We start from the raw sequence: 18,904 nt of genomic DNA, 5'->3' as shown, positions 1-18,904 counted from the left end.
AATGCAAATGCACTAAGCTAGTCAACAACATCTTCACAATAAAAAAAAACAATAGGTAAGCAGATATTAATAAGGTCTATTTAGGGTTAAAAAATACTCTTGTTCCTTATCCTTTAGGTATTGCATTTAAATAATAGTTTTCATTCCACTTGCTCAAACCCTGAAATGCTGCTTTAAAGCTTTTAACTGAAAATATCTTTATCTTGTTCAGCTTAGCATATTGACTGTCGCTATGAATTTGACTGTCACTCTTCCTTGACATCCAGTGATGAGTTCTTAGGTTGCTTCAAAAAATAATGCCAACATCCACTTCTTAGGTTATAGGTCAAAATAATATAATAGGAGGCATCACTTTTCGGAGCAGCACTCATTGATGAGCATAGGGTGACGAGCATCAGAACTTTCTGAATGCTGATTATTCCGTATGGGAGAAGAAGCAAGTTATTGTTATGAGCAAGGAGCAGCATTTTCACGTGGTCCTTTTCAATCTGTAATAAATGCATTAAACTAGGAGAAGGATAGTATATCTCAATGACTTCAGAGAGACTTTTGGCTTTTGTCTGACTTCAGTGTTCACAGATGTGTTAAAGAAATTTAAAACAAACAAAAACATGCAAACAAAAAAATGACAGCAGCTGTATATCAGATTTTTCCTTATATTTTTTCTTCTTACTTTTCCTTCCCAGAAATCTGATAATTTTTTTAACTAGGTTTTTTTTATTATTATTATTTTTTATTTTTATTTTTTTTAAGTAGCCTAAAAGAAAAGATAGTAGAAAAGCAATCTAAATTCCTTAAGAGATTAAACTAGTGAGTCTCATTTCCCTAAAAATTAGACTCATGGTTGAATTCCCATGTGAATTGATTTAATATTAGGGCTCACTCTCACTCTGCAACTTAATAGAATCTGCAACTTAATAGAATCTCCACTGTGCTATTTCTTCATTTCATAAAACACAAAGAAATTCAACTTTTTTTCTTTTTTGTATTTCTGTTCTTTTGTCAAATATTGATATTAGCTCAACAATTCTAAAAGCTGTTGGCAACAGAGGAACAGAAGATAGAACTGATAGGCAATACTGCTGTATCAGTTTTGCTTTCTTCAGAAGCTGAGTGGGAAAACATGTAACGTGCAGATGAAACCAGACAAGATTGTTTCTGTCTGTATCCTAGGCCCACAGTGAGAAATCATAATCACTGGAAGCTCCAGAAACAGAAAATAATTGTGAAGATTCATCCTTACCATCTCATCTACTAACTCCTTTTGGGCAAATATATTTGAGAATTTCCCTGTGCCTATATATGACTATGTTTTTTTGTTGTTTTTTTTCCCGTCCTTTTAGGGTTATTTTGGCTATTATATTTTTATTCACAGTTATTCACTCTTTCTGCCTTCTCCTTTAAGCTTTCTGTTCATACTATCCTCTTAGAGAGACTTTCATATTACTTGTTTCAGCATTCAAAAAGCAGCAAGCAATTTCAAATATTCACGTGAAGATTTAGGAATAAAAGAAAACAGAAACAGCAAACATAACTCCACAAGAATCATAGTAACTGTAACAGTGCTTCAGCAAAGTGGTGACCAGCATACCCTTTTTTTTTTTGTTTTTCTTCTGTTTTGTTATTTGAAGGAATGGTTCTCTAATAAACATAGCAGGGAGTAGGAACTAGATGATCTCAAAGGCAACGCAAATCTTTTTCCAACGCAAACCTTTCTATGATTCTGTGGTTCTGTGTTCAGTTAATAGTGAATGCAATTGAACATTTTCAAGTTGAATAAAAAAAACAAGCTTTAGAAATGATAACATCTTAAAAGAAATAGATTGCTCTTTTCAGGAGACGAATGAAATTGGATTTTTTTTTTTTTTTTCCTAAGCAGCAAATCTCCTTAAAATGTAGGAGCAGATCTTCAGCTTTTTTTTTTTTTTAATCAAGTCATCAAATAGGGTTTACTAAGTAAAAAATAGAACAATCACTTTGCTTATCTATAGGAAGTTCTCTTAAAAAAAAAAAAAAAAACAGGAAAAAAAATCTACACATACATACTGATCTTGTAGAAAATTGCAAATTTAGCAACAGATGGCAGGAAATGGAATTTGTTATCTTATCAGGACAATAAGGGAGAAACAGTTGGGGTAAATTTGCTGCAAAGGAGAAAAAAATCTTGCAAAAGAAAATAGCACAGATATTCTAGTTCACATTTATAGATTCTATTAAAGACAATCTGTTTTTAATTGGGAAGGACTTCCTAAGCTTCTAAATGTAGTATGCATACTCCTCTAAAAAATTATTTGTAAGTTACTGTCGTTCTGAACACAACAGGTGCTGCTCGTGCATTAAAATAGATTCACTGCTCAGAGCCTGCTCAGCTCTGGTTGTAAAACAGGAGAATCATGAGAAGTGTCTGAAACAACCATTTCACAAATCACTTCTGTTGTAGTGGAACCTGATTAGAGGAGCTGCTTATTTCTAAAGATGAGCTCAAAGGCCATTGTATAAAAGATTCTGAAAGCTCGCTATATGGGTGACTAATATATCTAACATTACTCAGTGCAGACTGAAACAGTCTGAAATTTGAGCCATTCATGAGCCATTCAGTGCAAATGAAAGAACTGGCTGCAGGAAAAGGCAGATAAAAGGCAAAAACCCCAGTGCATTTATGCAATACAGGGAAATGCTTGGTTTAGGGGCATTTAAATTTTTTCATTTCTGAAGTCAGTTGCTTTTTTTCTTTTGTTGTTTTTGTAATGTTGGCAGTTGATAAGGAAAGGGAATGGGGTGAAAGCTATAATGAAGTGGTAGTCCTGACTTCATTCTAATGTGGCATCATGTGACACTTGGAGATATCTTTGGATCCATGGTAAAGTACACTTTGGAGGTAGAAAGCCTTATCCATCTATCATTTCCCATTGATAAAAATTTCTGATGGATTAAAATCCAACCCTTCCATCTGATGGATTAAAATCCAACCCTTCCATCTGAACCAAGGACAACATACTGTTTCCACCCTCCCTCCAGAAAAGAAAACTACTTCAGTTTTGCACTGGGTGTAGGGCTAGACTTAATGCAATGGAAGTGAAACATATTTCTCATATTTGCGGTGCTTCCCTGGAAGAAAAGCTTCTGGATGATCTTTTGTTGATTAGCAATGTTCAACTGATATTCAAAAAGAAGACCTCGTCACTGTTATGTTTAAGCGGGTCATAATTAATATAATTAACACATAAACCCTATATTTATATAACATATTGTAACTGTGTTTGAAAGAAATAGCATGTGAATGGCAAACAAACAGAAAAGATCAAGAAGAAAAAAGAGTGCTTACTGATATTGTAAATATAGTAATTTTCCACAGAACATTATGAAAGCTTATAAAAGATAATATTTCTTTTGGTACTACACTGTCAAGTCAAAGCTTTTGGAGAGGGTATTTTCCTTTTTTGTTCATCTGTCTTTCATCCTGACTCCATTTTGTCTGAAATTTGGTAGTTCTGTCCCTAAATTGTAGCTCCCTGTCTATAAATAATGATTCGTGCTTTAGTAAAGGGCATGGGGATCAGCTACCTAAAGCAGCCTGTCAGGAATCAATCAGCATTACTGGTTTTTGCCTTCTGTTCATGCACTTGAGAATCATACCTGGCTTTAGGATTACCTTAAGGATATGTACCTTGATTTGGGGTGGAGATGCATACTGAAGATTGCATAATGGCATTACATTACAGGCATTGCTTTTAAACTTGTTCAAGTGAGAATGCGCTCAAAGTGCTGAACAGCATTGTCTGAATACAAGCTGACTAACAAAGCATGGTCATTTTTTTCATGGTGCACATAGTGAATTGAAAAACAAAACAACAACACACCTATAAACCATACAAAAATGCTCAAAATTCAAAGTGTCTATAAAGCAGCCTGCTTGACAGCCACATTTAAGCTCAGTGGGACATTTTAAGTAGTATCAATAGGAAAAAAAATCAGTCTGCATAAAAAAAGAATAACTGTAAAGTAAGCAAGGCTTCTGCCCAAGGCAACTGAGATGCTGAAATGAACAGCCATTCCCTCTTCTCTCTATAGTGGTTATTTTTGCCCTAATATGGCCTTCATATGGAGGTTAGGACATTGTTGCAATCCTGAAAACTGCAGTTTATACCAAAATATGCTGGAGATTATGCATAGCTCTTTGAAATTTCAAGTTTTCCAACTCAGTCACCTGATCCTGAGAATTTAAATAGTCCTACAACACCCAATTCCTTTGTTTCTGGAGCAAGGGGTACAGATGTCTTATTTAAGAGTTCAAGCACCCATATGTGGACACATAGCAAAATGTCCTATGTGAAGAACAATTGAATTGGTTTCCATAGAAAATAAAAACAGTCAGTGGAAGCTGCTAGGTGGCATTATGACAATTCTGAAGAGTTACATTTGAATAAATATGGATCATTTGCAAGTACAGATAATGCTTCTAAGATTATATCACTTAGTTTCAGCCTCTAGTCAGGTTTGCAGTTTCTCACAGGGCTTTAAGCTAGTATTAAAAATTTGTAAGTCATTGATCACGAGTGCTCTGTAGGTAAAGGGAGCCTTTTTCCCAAAGCCATCATTTTCTGAGTGAGTCCACAGAGAGGTAAACAGATCAAGAAAGTAATATGCATTTAATAAGGTAATAGTAATACTTGACAACGACATTGCAGAAAGCAGCACTGATCATGGAACTCCTGCCAGATATAAATCTAATATTAATTTTCATTACTTTTACCATCTGCAGTTTGTCTTTCTATTACTGAGTGTTTGACTGCATAGAGTTAACATCAAAAAAGAGCCAAATAAGCATCCAAAATTTGAGCAGGGACAATTTTTCTTAAACTTCCTGGTAATATCAGCTCTAGCTGCAAGGAGCCTTGTGAAAATCACTGGATTATGTGTGGATTTGGGCTTCTCAATCCTTTTGTCAGCAGAGACTGATTGTGTTGCAGAGGCAATGTAATTACTCATCAAGTTGAGAGTGTTTCTGTTAGTGGCCTGCTTACTTTCCCAGTGGCAAGTCTGCTTGCCTTTGCTGTCAATCAAAAGCAGCATGGAATGGTAGCAGCTAGGAACATGGAAAAGGCATTAATGCATTGAATGGAAGTGCCATAGTAAGCAGTCTGAAAGAGATCCAAGCAAACCCTCTCTACAACTGTAAATGGTCCTTTAATATAAATGCTGTTGCCTTATCTACCAAAATGCAAATAAGGGAGACTTGGATGCGCGTGTAGACAGACTGTATTGGATAAACAGTAGAAGTAATGGGTGATATGTACAGGTAAGGACATTTGGGCTATTTTTTGTCTATTCCTTGCTATGCAGTGGTATTTACTGTGCAAAGTAAGAAGTCTTTGGCAAGATAGAAGGAATATTAAAGCTCCAGGTTTGCACTTCATGTGGTTCTGCAGTTATCCACCTTCGGTCCTCATCATTCTCTCACTACGTCTCTAAAAACTTTCTGAGTACATCCTACACCCCATTTATTTTTCTTTTAGTCTGCGTAGGTTGAAAACTCTTCAACACAAAGCCTCTTGAGGATGACAGACATTTTCTCTACTGATAGTGTATTTGTGGTGTTTTTTTTTTTTTTTTCTGTTGTCACTTTCATTATAAACAAAATAGAAGATAGAGAAACAATTATAGGGTGTTTGAGATATCTTGGTAGTGCTAGCATTCTACTAATCAAACATTTTAAAACTATCACCAGGAAATTATTTATTACACAAACTGATTTGCAATCTTAAAATTTAACAAACTTTCTTGAGCTTAATTAGTTAAAAGTGTAAGGGTCCTGAGCTGCAGGACTTGTCCAATTTTTTACAAGGTAAAAACCAGCTGTTTACTCTGCATGTAAGTTCCAAGATGTCATTCAAATGCATCAAGCAAGGGACAGCAGTTTGCCATAGGTAGCATTTCCTTCTGTAATAACTAAGAGCAGCACTGCATTTTTCCGCAGCTTGTGCATCAGTATCTGTGCAGGTAGCTCTCAAGAAATAAGAAAGCTGCTTGTATTTCAGTACAATTCTATATTCCAAACACCATTTAATGGCTACACATAAGCATGTAGTACATGTGGTTTCTCTGGAGTTCTGTGTCCCTTTAACTAGAAACATGTTAATTTTATCAAGCAGGAAATCAAAAGGCCCTAAAATGAATTGGACCATATTCGCTTGGATAAAAATTGCACGGTGTTAAGGAAGCTCTTCTGAATTGGGAAATTTTCTTTCTCCCCTTTGATATCATGGTAAATACAAACACATAATAATGAGTAGAGAACAACTCAACAGAATGAGGTTGAGTATCTAGAAACATTATACACAGTTTAGTAGAAGTAACACATTCTTCTTTCATCAAAAGTTGTCCCTTCAGATTATGATTTATGGTTGATTACTCTTCCTCTCAGGAGGAGGTTATAAACACAGTCCCACATCGATGATTTTCTTTGACAGCTAACATGTTGGTGCAGCAAATACAATGAACAAAAAAGATTGATCCACTTCTGTTTTGTAAAACAAAGAAAACCAAAGAATCACAGAAAAAATTGAGTTGGGAAGGACCTATGTGGAACATTAAGTTCGACTCCTGGTTCCATAAGGATGTTTCTTGAACACTAACAGGCTTAGGGCTCTGACCACTACCCAAACAATTTTTGATAGAGTTTCAAACTATTGCACAGGAGTTATAGTAGCATGTGCAACAAGTATATATAATGATTTTGTTCTGTCAGAATAAATTCTGAGGGGACAACAATTCATTCAGGACATAGCATTTCAGTATCCTTTTTAGTTTTTAATACAGACAAAGAAGGTTAATGTATAGTTACTTGAAATTTATTAATAATCATTATTAGATATTACTGTCTTCTATTTCATATTATATAATGTTTTATTGTATAATATACATTATATATGTAATACATAATTTCTATATTATATCTATAATACTACATGCAATGTATGGCCATTTACATTAATACAGCAGTGACATCTTTCTATAAGAATTATACATCATCGTATGAAATACATAAATAATTTGTTTAAAACCAGCGTGATACTACCTTTGTAGAGCATATAATGACAGAAAAAAACAACCTCTCTTCTTCTATAAAGTATTTTGTGCCTACATTAAAACTGAGGGTTTGCTTAAATAAATTTATTTTGTTTTCAATTATTATTAGAACGTGAGCGGGAAAAAAGCACACTAAACTCTGTTGTTTTTATTAATATATAATATATGAGGTATGGATACAGAATTGAGTTTTGTATTCTTTAATTAAAATCATTACTCTTCAGCAGGAAATTCTTGATTTGCTGTAATAACTCCAGTTCTACATGAGGGAAAAAAAGTGACAGATTATTGCTCTTTATATTACAGTAGCATCTACAGACACCCAAATTTATAATTCAAATAGGCAAAGAGTGCCAAAAAAATTAAGATCACCATCAAAGGAGAAGAGCAATATGTGTAGGCTATAGTCATGTTCATACAGAAAGGTGGTAAGCCAGTACCCAGACTCAGATTTTCTCTAAGCCTACCTCCATATTTATAGCTATAACTAGTTTTGCAGGAATGCAATGAGAATTTCTATTTATTTATTGATATTATTTTATTTTCAAGTATTTGTATCTGGGAATAAGAACACCGAAACTAGGAACAGAGTATGTAGTCAGTATAAGAACAGGGTACTGTAATTATCTTGTATTAGTTCTGCAGGTGTTATAATGGTCTTGTTTTCTGTTACTGTCTATTACTGTAGTCAGTTTTGCTTGTATTAAAGAGACTCAATTCCAGAAAGCCACTCAATAGAAGCAAGATGTTTCTGCCACTAAATCTCTTCTCATACTCAATTCTACCCCTCACCACTACTATAACTTTGGATGCTTTTGTCAATACAGGCTTTTTGTTTTACTTTAGTTTGGCCTTAGCGTGGTTTAGAGACACTTCATCGATTACCTTTTCACATTACTTTTATTTACCTCAGCAACTACCTGAAAACTTCCAGTTCCAAAATGATCTTCTATATCTGAACTTTCTGTTGTATTCATGTTTTGAATAAGGCTGCAAGAACATGGCTTCTGCTTCCTCTTATAATAAATACAGCATCAGGCCTTGGGATGCATGTTGATAAGAGAATCCAGTTCGTTTTAGCAGCCCCTACTTTCTCACTTCCATAAATTAGTATTTTATTAAATTAGATTTATGTCAGCATATTAAAATAATCTGGGGAACCCTTGTCCTCAAAATTATATTGCAATTATTTCATTGCTCTGTATAACTTCAGATCCAAAGTTCTCTCTAAATTAACTACTTTTCCTCTTTCAACTTACATTATTAGGTGGTATATCTTTAATTTCAAAATCTAACTTTTTCCTCCATTTTGTAAATCAGTGGTTCTTCCATTTAGTTTATTCATTTCTATATCTATCTTATAGACAGCTCAAAACAAAGCAAAGACCTGCCACTGCTTGAGCTGTGACGATGTGAAGCTGTAAGTAATGATGCAGAGCATCACTACTCATACTGTTATATCTAAGCATTCATCTATGCACAGGAATATTCCTTTTGCTGTCATCTCATTAGGTCAGTCTCATGCTAGTGCATGAGCCTCTACAACATGTACATTTCTAGACATGGAAGTATCAGGTTCTTATGTTCTTATTTCATTTTCTCTGTAAAGATAGTGGGGAGCCTATTAGCAGTTTGTCCAATTTTATTTATATTAATATCTTTGTTGTTCTCGACATGAGAAGATTGATTGTATTATAATAAACTCAATAGTTATTTTTATAGTGTTCTAAAGATGCCTATCAATCAGAAAAATCACTAAAACTTTCAGGTTAGTTTTCCTTTTTTAATTTATTTTAATAAATGCATCTGGTAAAGCCTGTTAAAGCCTAAGGAATTAATGGATAATCTGTGGCCTAAGATGAATTTTATAGCTACCTAACACTGCAGAAACAAGTACACATATACGTAGAAATGAGTGGCCTTAAGAAACAGGCATGATTCTGTACCTCTGTATTATTATAATTTTTGTAACATCTTTCTTCCTCCTGCATATTAAAAATGTTATTTTTTCTAGCACCTCTAATTCCTCTTTCATTCTGCATTTTGACACAATTGATTCATTTGACTGGTATTTCCTTTGTCCCTGCAGTACTATCAATCAGTATTTGTGGGCTATGGATCATCATTTAGTAAAAGCTTTCAAAGTTTGTCTCTGATTTGAAGCTTTTTTAATAAGTAGCTGGAACTACAAAGCAATTTGATTCTGATTCCACCTTATCTCAATGGTCATTACGATTATAGCCATGACAAAAAACAATGGATATGTTATCTTAAAATGATTTGTATGTGACTATTATTTGCTTGGAGGTGCTTCAGGTTAGAAATTTTTTGCTACGAGAGTAAAGGAGGTGCAGCATTATTGTAGTTAAATCTGCAAATTTTTGAGAATAAATACAAAACATGCTGGAAAGATCCTCTAAAAAATTAAGCGCAATACAGCGTTTATATCCAGAAAAAAATAAGCCCTAAATATTTTTTTAAAGTTAAATAGCTTAATGTATGCATTAACTCAGAGATCAAACTCCAATTTCTAGTTGTGTTGTCACAATCATCCTTTTACTTGAAACAAAAGAAAAAGCATTCAAAAGTCATTGCTAAAAGTTTTGCTTTGTAGAAGGAGAGTTTCAGGAATTTTAAGGTGATCATCAAATTGGATATGGCTTTGTTTAATCAATAAAACAATGACAGGAGTCTAATAAGATATTCATACGATGTTATGAGAGCTTAGCTAGCAGCTGCCTCTCCTCAGATGAAGGTCAATCAACTTAATCTAAATGATTAAAAGTATTTTTTCAATGTCAAAATATTTTATTGCATGGAATATCATGTAACTCATGGCAGTTTTGTTCTACAAGGTGTGAGAGTCTATGAATTTTTCTATTGGCACTTATTTCCTCCACATCTTATATTACAGACTATCTGGAATTCAGAATTGACTTGCATTATTGCTTTTAAAATATATTGTACCAGTCACTGCATCAGCAAAAGCTGCAGAATGGTGGCACAAGAGCTGGGGGATCTGCAAAAATTACTCTTAGATGTGATTAAGAATGGAGAAGATGGTATTTTACTTTAATAAATCAAAGTAGATTCAGTTGTTATTAATGCTAAATGCAGAATTATCCTCCTGGTACCTCAGATCTTTTCCCATAGAGTAGTTAATATACATAAGTCTCAAATGAAATTAAATTTTTTTAAATTCCCACATCCTCTTTTTGGAAACAAGTTTAGCATATGGTAAAAATATTTCTGTCAAATTTTCACATGTAATTAATACCCTTTCTGCACGGTACCGCGGAATTTTAGCAAAGGCTACTTTCTAATTAGAAACTATTCGTTATGCACATTCAGAAAAGTATCGTACTCCTTTTCCACCTCTCAGGATGCTCTGAGATAAATATTCAGTATTTAAAAACCTTGTTTTCACCATCGGCTATGTAGTTAGAGTGGACCTTTAGCAAAGCTATAAAACGTCTGGCTCAGGTGGAGCCAGCTATGAAATTGTAAGGTGTGAACTCAGAGCATCTGCACTGCTCCCATTTATGATCTTTTTGAGCCAGAGTTGCAGCTGTCACTGAGAGTCTCACTGACACATCTGTAACGTGAGCTGTAATCAAATAATTGCAGGCATGTTTATTGGAGCAGTGCTTATAGTACTGCTATTTTGTGAGGCTGAATAAGCTAAAAACACTCAGTCTTCTAATCAGTCATTCGCTGTCCTTCTGACAACTGTCAGGTCTGTAGTTTGACTCCCAGAAGAAAAGTACATTCACATAAAGACCATTAACAAATTTGGCGACAATTAATGTTCCTGTTATGAACCTCAGCAAACAAACTCAGTAATTTGATTCTTATTTGTCCTTCCCGAGAGGAGATCCCACAAGATCAAGAATAGGACATTTTAAAGAGGCTTGTAAGTGCTTTTGCATTTGATGTTCCTGTCTTACAGATTTATACTGGACTCAATCTCCAGAGAAGGGGAAAATAGGTAATGGGTATTTTAATGCCTATGCACTTCCTGTTAAATTGTCTTCACTTTTTTTTACATAGCATCTGCCTCACTGAGTACTCATCATCTGCTACTGAACCATCTGATGTACAACAGATGTTAAGCACTTAGTGAGGCAGAGAGGGAGGTAAAAGTGTCATATCATGATTAAGTACTTGCTATAGCTATTATATAAGATGACCATCCTGCTTTGTTCTTATGTTAAATGTTATTTTGTGTTGAATAAGAGTTATCATAAGTTTTTTATGTTAACTTCCAATTGCTAATGTTCCAAAAATCTTTTTTTTTTTTTTTTGAAAGGTAAAGTTATTGCATAGATGAAAAAAAATAGAAAATATTTTTTAGACACATTAGAATTAAGAATTAGAGAGCTGCTTCATAAAGAGGCAATGGAATGCAACTTTGGATAGCATTCCTTCATGTACAAAAACAATTAAGATTTCTATTTCTATTTCTTATCAGATAAGGATTCTCTAATAATCTGATTTAACATCAGTAGAATTAGATTATTTTTTACTGTGGTTGTGTAAATGTGAGATTGTATACCCTGTAAATATTTTAGCTTAAAGTATGGTAGCCAACTCTTTGCTGCATTCTATGCAACAGGAAGTTTACCACAAAAGATCTTGATTACCCAGCAACAGCCTGATTTTCTTCTTTAATCAAAAGGGTTAAATTTAAGAAAATGCAATTCACTCCTTCAATTGGCTGTGCCTGTTATTACATCACAATTAAATAGAAATCTCTTTCCCTGCAAATTGTTAAAATTGTGAAAGACTTCTGAAATATTGCCACACAAGATGGCATCTTTTCATATTGATGAATATGGTCAAAATAATTAAATAGTATTAGACAGATATGGTGGTTTAGGTGATCAGAAACTCTTTGTAGTCAGGGATGAAACTGAAAACCCTAGAATAATTATAACTGAAAGGTTTACAGTTGTTTGTGATTTTTATGAGTTATCTAGCTCAGTGCTATACTCTACATAAGTGGACGGTTGGTAGTCTATTTCATATTAAGTCAGTAATTAAGCTGGGAAGAAATCAGTAACATTTATGTTTACCTAGAAATTTCAGCCTCAATTTGTGAGTTTGCATTGTATTTTGAAAGGTTTATTTTCACAACTCTGTATTAATCAAGAAAAAAAGTTACAGAGAAATTCTAAGAAACTTTGATATCATATAATTTGATATACGGTATCCTGTACTATGACTGTTTTCTTTAAATTAAATATTTCTTCAATGCAACAATAGAATTATGATATCAAGTCTACTATTCACTAAAATAGCTTTTGATATTAGCTTATCACATAATATTGTATGATCATGAAAGCATGAATATTTTGGGCATCAGATTTTGATTTAAAGCTTATTGAAATAGGAATACTTTTATTGTTTCATTCTGTTTGAAACTGCAAAGTTCTACAGCTCACTGTTTGAAAAACAAGCACATCAGGCCAGTAAATTTAATTTCTCAAATCAAATAATATTGTTTACTGTCTCGCTAAAAGGATAATTGGTGAGCCCTTTCAATCCTCCCCCAGATACTCATTGTATTCATTTATTTATTAGTCTATGTATGCAAGTAGCAACTGCTAAGATAAGTAGCTTCTTAGATTTCTAATTAGTCCTTCATTAACACAATGAGACTATAACTGATTAAATAGAACAAATTAAAGGTAAAAAGACATGGACTGTCTACAGAATTGGAGTAATGTACTAAGAACTTAATAAACGTGAAGAGAAAAACTAAAAGTACACTAAATTTTGAGCAAAGCCTATTATTGTCATTAATACAGATTTGAGAAGGTTCAAGTCAGAGACTCATATCCTACCTTATATGAAGAGGATCTTTTCCTAGTGACTACTGTAGACCAGAGATATCAATCCAACCTCAAAAAAATGGAAGAGTGGAAAGGTGCATTGAAGAGTTATGACAGACTCAATAAGCATATTTCTTACTTTCCGGTGACAGACTAAGCAGTGGATTTTGAATATGGCAAAAAATGACAGGCATGAATTAGGAGCAATAAACTCAAATCTGCATAGAGTAGCTAAACAATCAAGCACTAGTTGAGTCATCTAATATAGAAAATTAAAGAATAATTAGACTTGATGTAGTAGAAAAGGGAAGTCTCATGAAATAATGATGTAGAAGACAGTGAGATTTTGTTTGTCTAATGCTAGGTGCACCAAGATTCAAAAACTATTCCCACGTGCTACTGTTCTCTAGAGGCCATGGTAAGTTTGAAGAGAAAAAAAAAAACAACAGAATTCTGTTAAATTCCAAAAAGATATCTGGTATGTTTTCATATATGTTCCTTGAGCATTTTCTTATTTTAACTATGTTTTCAAAACTATGTGGTGTAGTATAGATGTCATTATTGACCTGTAGTCGATTATCTGTTTGAAGTTTTCAGTCAAACTTGTCGAGGATATTAAGCAGCTCAGTGTATCTCAAATTCTGGTGTTAGCATAGATTGGACTAGAAAAAGTAGCCAGATCTTCTGGTGGGACAGAAAGACTCAATGGTTTATACATCACTCAGGAAGTTTGTCTTCTTTTTAGGTATTAGAGACTCAATTTGCTTCTGCTGGCTATAGGTATTGAGGAAGGGCAGAACCATAAATCATGAAGCTGTAGAAGTCATGATACTTAAAAGTAATAGAATGATTTGGGTTGTAAAGGACTTTTCAACTTCATCTAGTCCAACCACCTACCATGGGCAGAGACACCTCAGATTGCTCAAAAGCCTTGAATATTTCCAGGGAAGGAACATCTACAACTTCTCTGAGCAACGTGTTGCACTGCCTCGCCAATTTTTTAGGAGATACTTGCTTCCTTATATTTAATAAAAATCTACCCTCTTTCAGTTTAAAGTTGTTTTCTGTTTTCTTCTTATTATTCTTCTAGTTAAGCCTGAGTGTCTCACATAAAGTAGGTATATTCTTTTTTTTGTTGTTTATTTTCACTTAATTTTCTTAATTTACTTGAGAAAAAGCAATACCTTTAGAAAGTGCAGTAGTATTTCTTTTTGACAAATTAAAAACAAAACAATACAAAACAAATAATGATCAAATAAAGCAATTTCAATTGTTTTAAAAAAAAGAATTTCTGCTTGTAAACTGATCAGAAAAAAATGCAATTAGAACTTCTTGAAATTTGTCTGTTAAAACAAGGTAAAAAAAATCAAAATAAAGTGAACGTATTAGAAGGTTGTTGTTTTGAATTTTAGTTAGGAAAAAAAGGTCTCTCCCTCTTAACATTCTTTTTTCTCTTGAGCAAAGATAAAGTTGTTTTAAAAACTACATTTTAAGTTACAAATTTGCAGCTAAAGATTCATTCACCTGTGTAATTTTATGAAGACTTTTAGACTGCTCAGTCTATCCCTTAGTAGAAAAAGGAGAGTAGGCTCATTAAATGTTAAAAGAACAAAAGTGTCTTTTTTTTTTTTTTTTTGTCATAATAACAGAACATAATAACAATAATAACATTTTGCTATGATAGGTCATGATAGCAGAAGCAGTAGATTAGATCTTTAATAAGGAAAAACGTTCTAAAAACTGTGTGCCTAGGGATAGGATTTACTCAAGTCCAATCAACATTTACCTGTACATTAATTTTGTTGATTTCAAAAAACTTATTCCAGCAATTTAAAATCCTCCTCTTCCAACAATATAATCTTCCTCACTAGGTTTCCCTCTTTCCCTCTCCTCTGTGGACTAAAACAATTTATTTCCTGCTCTCCCAGCTCTTCATCAGTCCCTCTCTTTATCAGTCTGCAATCATTCTGCGAACTCAGTTCTCTTTCTGTCTGGCTCCCTCTGTGTGTTCAGAGCACACTTGTCCAATCTAACCATTCTCAGGCATATCCACAGGAGGAATCATCCTCCTTTATTCCATGCAAAATGGGGGCTGAACAGCCAAGATAAGGCAAGCTGGATACCTTTCACACACACATTTTTCCTGACCCAACCTCACTCCTTCTCTCCCAACTTATCTACTTCCTCCTGCCTCAGGCAGTACAGAAGGATGGGGAGCAGGTGGCTGCAATCTGTCCTTACCTCTGTGCCACTCTTTTTTCCTCACACAGGGCAGCATCTGATCACCAAGGACCCTCCTCCACTGCTAAAACGTATCCATTGACAAATATATACCTCAACAAAGTACTGTCCACAAATCTATCAGGAAATATCTAAAATCAGACGCCAAAAATCATAGCGACTGTGTAGGTGAAAGATATCTCTGCCTGGGCTCCAAGCCAGCAAGAATGCAGAAATTTCTTGTCCATACTAACACAATGCAAAATCCAAGTTTCTCTGCTGAGAAACTGATGCAATTGCATGACTTTATTCAGCTTTGCATCTCAGGTACAGTGAGCATTCATCTGACTAGAATGCAAATGTAATGCAGAATGCAGGAGTATCCTTAGGTTCTACGAACTACATAGCATGGCTGATGTTTTTTGTGAGTGATCCAAGCAAATTTAGTCTCTCTGGTCATGCTCTGTCATAAGTAAAAAATCTTTAGATTATCTTCAGACGTTTATCCTCTACTGGTCTGAATTCAAATTTATAACTGTACACTCACAGCTGGTCTTTGTTAAGTATTTTTAAAATATATTTTTGGAAATGTACTACTGATGTATAACATAACTTTTCAAAGACATTGCACTTTTGCTAAAATTCACTCTTATAAATCTGAGCAATATGAGCTGTTAGACATATGAGCACTTGTATCGCCTTGATACAGTAGTCACGTGGTATGAACTAGTCTTAAACCATGGACATTGTTAACATCCAGTTAGCAAGCTGAAAACCTGGAGATGAAAGAGCAAGTAAAAAACATCTTTGAAATCTGAAGGAGCTGGCTGAGGTGGTTGCCAAGCCGCTCTCCATCATATTTGAAAAGTCGTGGCTGTAAGGTCCTGGATGACTGGAGGAAGGGTCACATCACTCCCATTTACAAGAAGGGGAGCAAGGAGGACCCCGGGAACTACAGGCCAGTGAGTCTCACCTCTGTGCCTGGGAAGATCATGGAACAGATCCTCCTGGATGACATGCTTGATCACATGAGGAAAGGACGTGTGATCCGTGACAGCCAGCATGGCTTCACCAGAGGAAGGTCATGCTTGACCAATCTGGTGGCCTTTTATGATGGAGTGACGGCATCGGTGGACAAGGGAAAGGCGACCGATGTCATTTACCTGGACTTGAGCAAGGCCTTTGACATGGTCCCCCACCACATCCTTCTCTCCAAAATGGAGAGATGTGGATTTGATGGGTGGACCACTCGATGGATAAGAAACTGGTTGAAAGGCCGCAGACAGAGGGTGGTCATCAATGGCTCTATGTCCAGGTGGAGGCCGGTAACGAGCGGCGTCCCCCAGGGATCTGTCTTGGGACCGGTGCTCTTCTACATCTTTATCAATGACATCCATGATGGAATCGATTGCACCCTCAGCAAGTTTGCTGACACCAAGCTGAGTGGTGTGGTCAACATGGTGGAAGGAAGGGATGCCATTCAGAGGGACCTCAAGAGGCTAGAAAGGTGGGCCCGGGTGACCCTGATGAGGTTCAACACGCCAAAGTGCAGAGTTTTGCACTTGGGCTGGAGGAATCCCAGGCATCCCTACAGACTGGAAGGAGAGGTCCTTGAGAGCAGCCCTGTGGAGAAGGACGTGGGGGTCTTGATAGATGAAAAACTTAATATGAGCCAGCAGTGTGCCCTTGCGGCTCGGAAGGCAAGTGGTATCCTGGGCTCCATCAAAAGAGGGGTGGCCAGCAGGGACAGGGAGGTGATTGTTCCCCTCTGCTCTGCTCTTGTGAGGCCCCATCTGGAATACTGTGTCCAAGTGTGGAGCCCCCAGTACAAAAAAGACAGGGAGCTGTTGGAGAGGATCCAGAGGAGGGCCACAAAGATGATCAGGGGACTGGAGCACCTCCCCTACTAAGACAAGTTGAGGGAACTGGGCTTGTTCAGCCTGGAGAAAAGAAGGCTGCGGGGTGACCTCATTGCATCCTTTCACTACCTAAAGGGAGCCTACAAACAGGAGGGGAATCAACTCTTTGAAAGGGTAGATAACAGCAGGACGAGGTGAAATGGTTTTAAGTTGAGGGAGGGAAGATTTAGGTTGGACATCAGGGGGAAATTCTTTACAGAGAGAGTGGTGAGGTGCTGGAACAGCTACCCAGAGAGGTTGTGGATGCCCCGTCCATCCCTGGAGGTCTTCAAGGCCAGATTGGATGGGGCCCTGGGTAGCCTGGTCTAGCATTAAATGAGGAGGTTGATGGCCCTGCATGTGGCAGGGGGGTTGGAGCTTCATGATCCTTGATGTCCCTTCCAACACTGGCCATTCTGTGATTCTGTGATCTGTCCAGTTATCTGTCCAAGAGAACAAATGAAAGTAAGGTAAAATCTTAAAGAAGTGTACTGTGAAGTAACTGGCATAACACAAAGATCTAAAGGATTTTTTTTGTTTTGTTTTGTTTTGTTTTCTTCAAAAAAGCATTTTTCTATATTCATCTAACATCTTTTGGAATCTGAGTAAGTATCAGTTACTACATAGGTACTTGGACCTATAAGGTGTTGGGTGTCCATATTTGAGCAAGAGTGTTTGATCAGATGTCTCCAGTGATCTCTTCTAACCTCTGCCATTCTGTGATTCTGAGTTAGGATAAAGCTATAAGAGGAAACCTTTGGAAGGATATTTTCAATCCTTCAGACAGCAGTCTTCTCTGTTTTGACTGCTGTCATCATTTTAGGCCTAACAGTAATATGACAGACCATGGGAGACGTAGGCTGGCTGCCATGTTCAACACATAAGAGGAATTGAGATCATAACATACCCAAACTGCACTTCCTATGAGCTACCAGAGCAAACTTGGTGGGCGTAGATTACTGTCAAAATGAGCCAGACACAGTACCTGGGAACTTTGATTCTACCTTGGAAATCTATTTGTTTAAAATTCTACTCAGTTTTGGAGTAACACTTGTGTTGTGACATTGCATTTGTTTGTAGAATGGATGCACTGTTTTATTCAGGAAAGGAGTAAACTTTTCAGGCTTTTTTTCTTCATTTTAACTTTCAACTAAGCACATAGAAGCAAATTGTTTAGGCATTCAAGTCATATATCTTATTCTATATACTTCCAAAAAAGTACTAATGGGCAATATGTACTAAAGAAAAATAAAAGGGGTTGGGGATAGCATAGAAACAACCAAAAGGAAGAATCTCCAAAGCCCAAAACCAGAAAACAGAGTCACCGGAGTCTAAAATGATTGCACTGGTTTTTATTTTCACTTTTTTTTTTTTTTTTTTTTTTTTTCCACGTTGGCAACAGTAGAACAGATTGCAGCAAAAACAATTTGTTTAAGCTCTGTACTGTGAGAATTGCTAAAAAGGAATGAAAAGTACAGACGAGAAAGGAGATAACACTTGTCTATGTCCATGTAACTGTGTTTCTTACATTGCTTTTCTGCTAGCAATTGTACCTCATCAGACTAAATTACTGGTTTCAGTATGTTCTCACACTGTCTATTGTTTCTTGTAAAACTAAAATAAGTTGACAAGAAAAATATTAAAACAATCATTTAATTTCATCTCAGAAGAGGAAAAGTAAACACAGAATGGTCATCACCAGCTTCCCATAGGGATATGGGAACCGTGCCCATGGCAGTGGTAGGAACTACATGATCTTCAAGATTCCTTCTAACCCAAGCCTTTATGTGATTCTATGATTTTGTTATTGTGTCAGAATTAATTTGAAGAATTAAGACTGAATCTGTTTTAGGGAGGCCCTAC

The 18,904-nt window shown here is 35.7% G+C and overlaps 1 protein-coding gene across 4 annotated transcripts in view; it reads left to right on the top strand.

The window, feature by feature from the left end:
• BRINP3 (BMP/retinoic acid inducible neural specific 3) overlaps window positions 1-18,904 on the top strand; it is a 201,626-nt gene that overhangs the window by 180,887 nt on the left and 1,835 nt on the right. The gene's annotated exons all lie outside the window — the stretch shown is intronic.

The sequence above is a fragment of the Phasianus colchicus genome, chromosome 9 (assembly GCF_987193195.1).
Source record: "Phasianus colchicus chromosome 9, bPhaCol1.hap1.1, whole genome shotgun sequence".
Classification (NCBI taxonomy): domain Eukaryota; kingdom Metazoa; phylum Chordata; class Aves; order Galliformes; family Phasianidae; genus Phasianus; species Phasianus colchicus.
The sequence above is the reverse complement of the archived record's forward strand: the minus strand, read 5'-3'. Positions and strand labels throughout refer to the sequence as shown.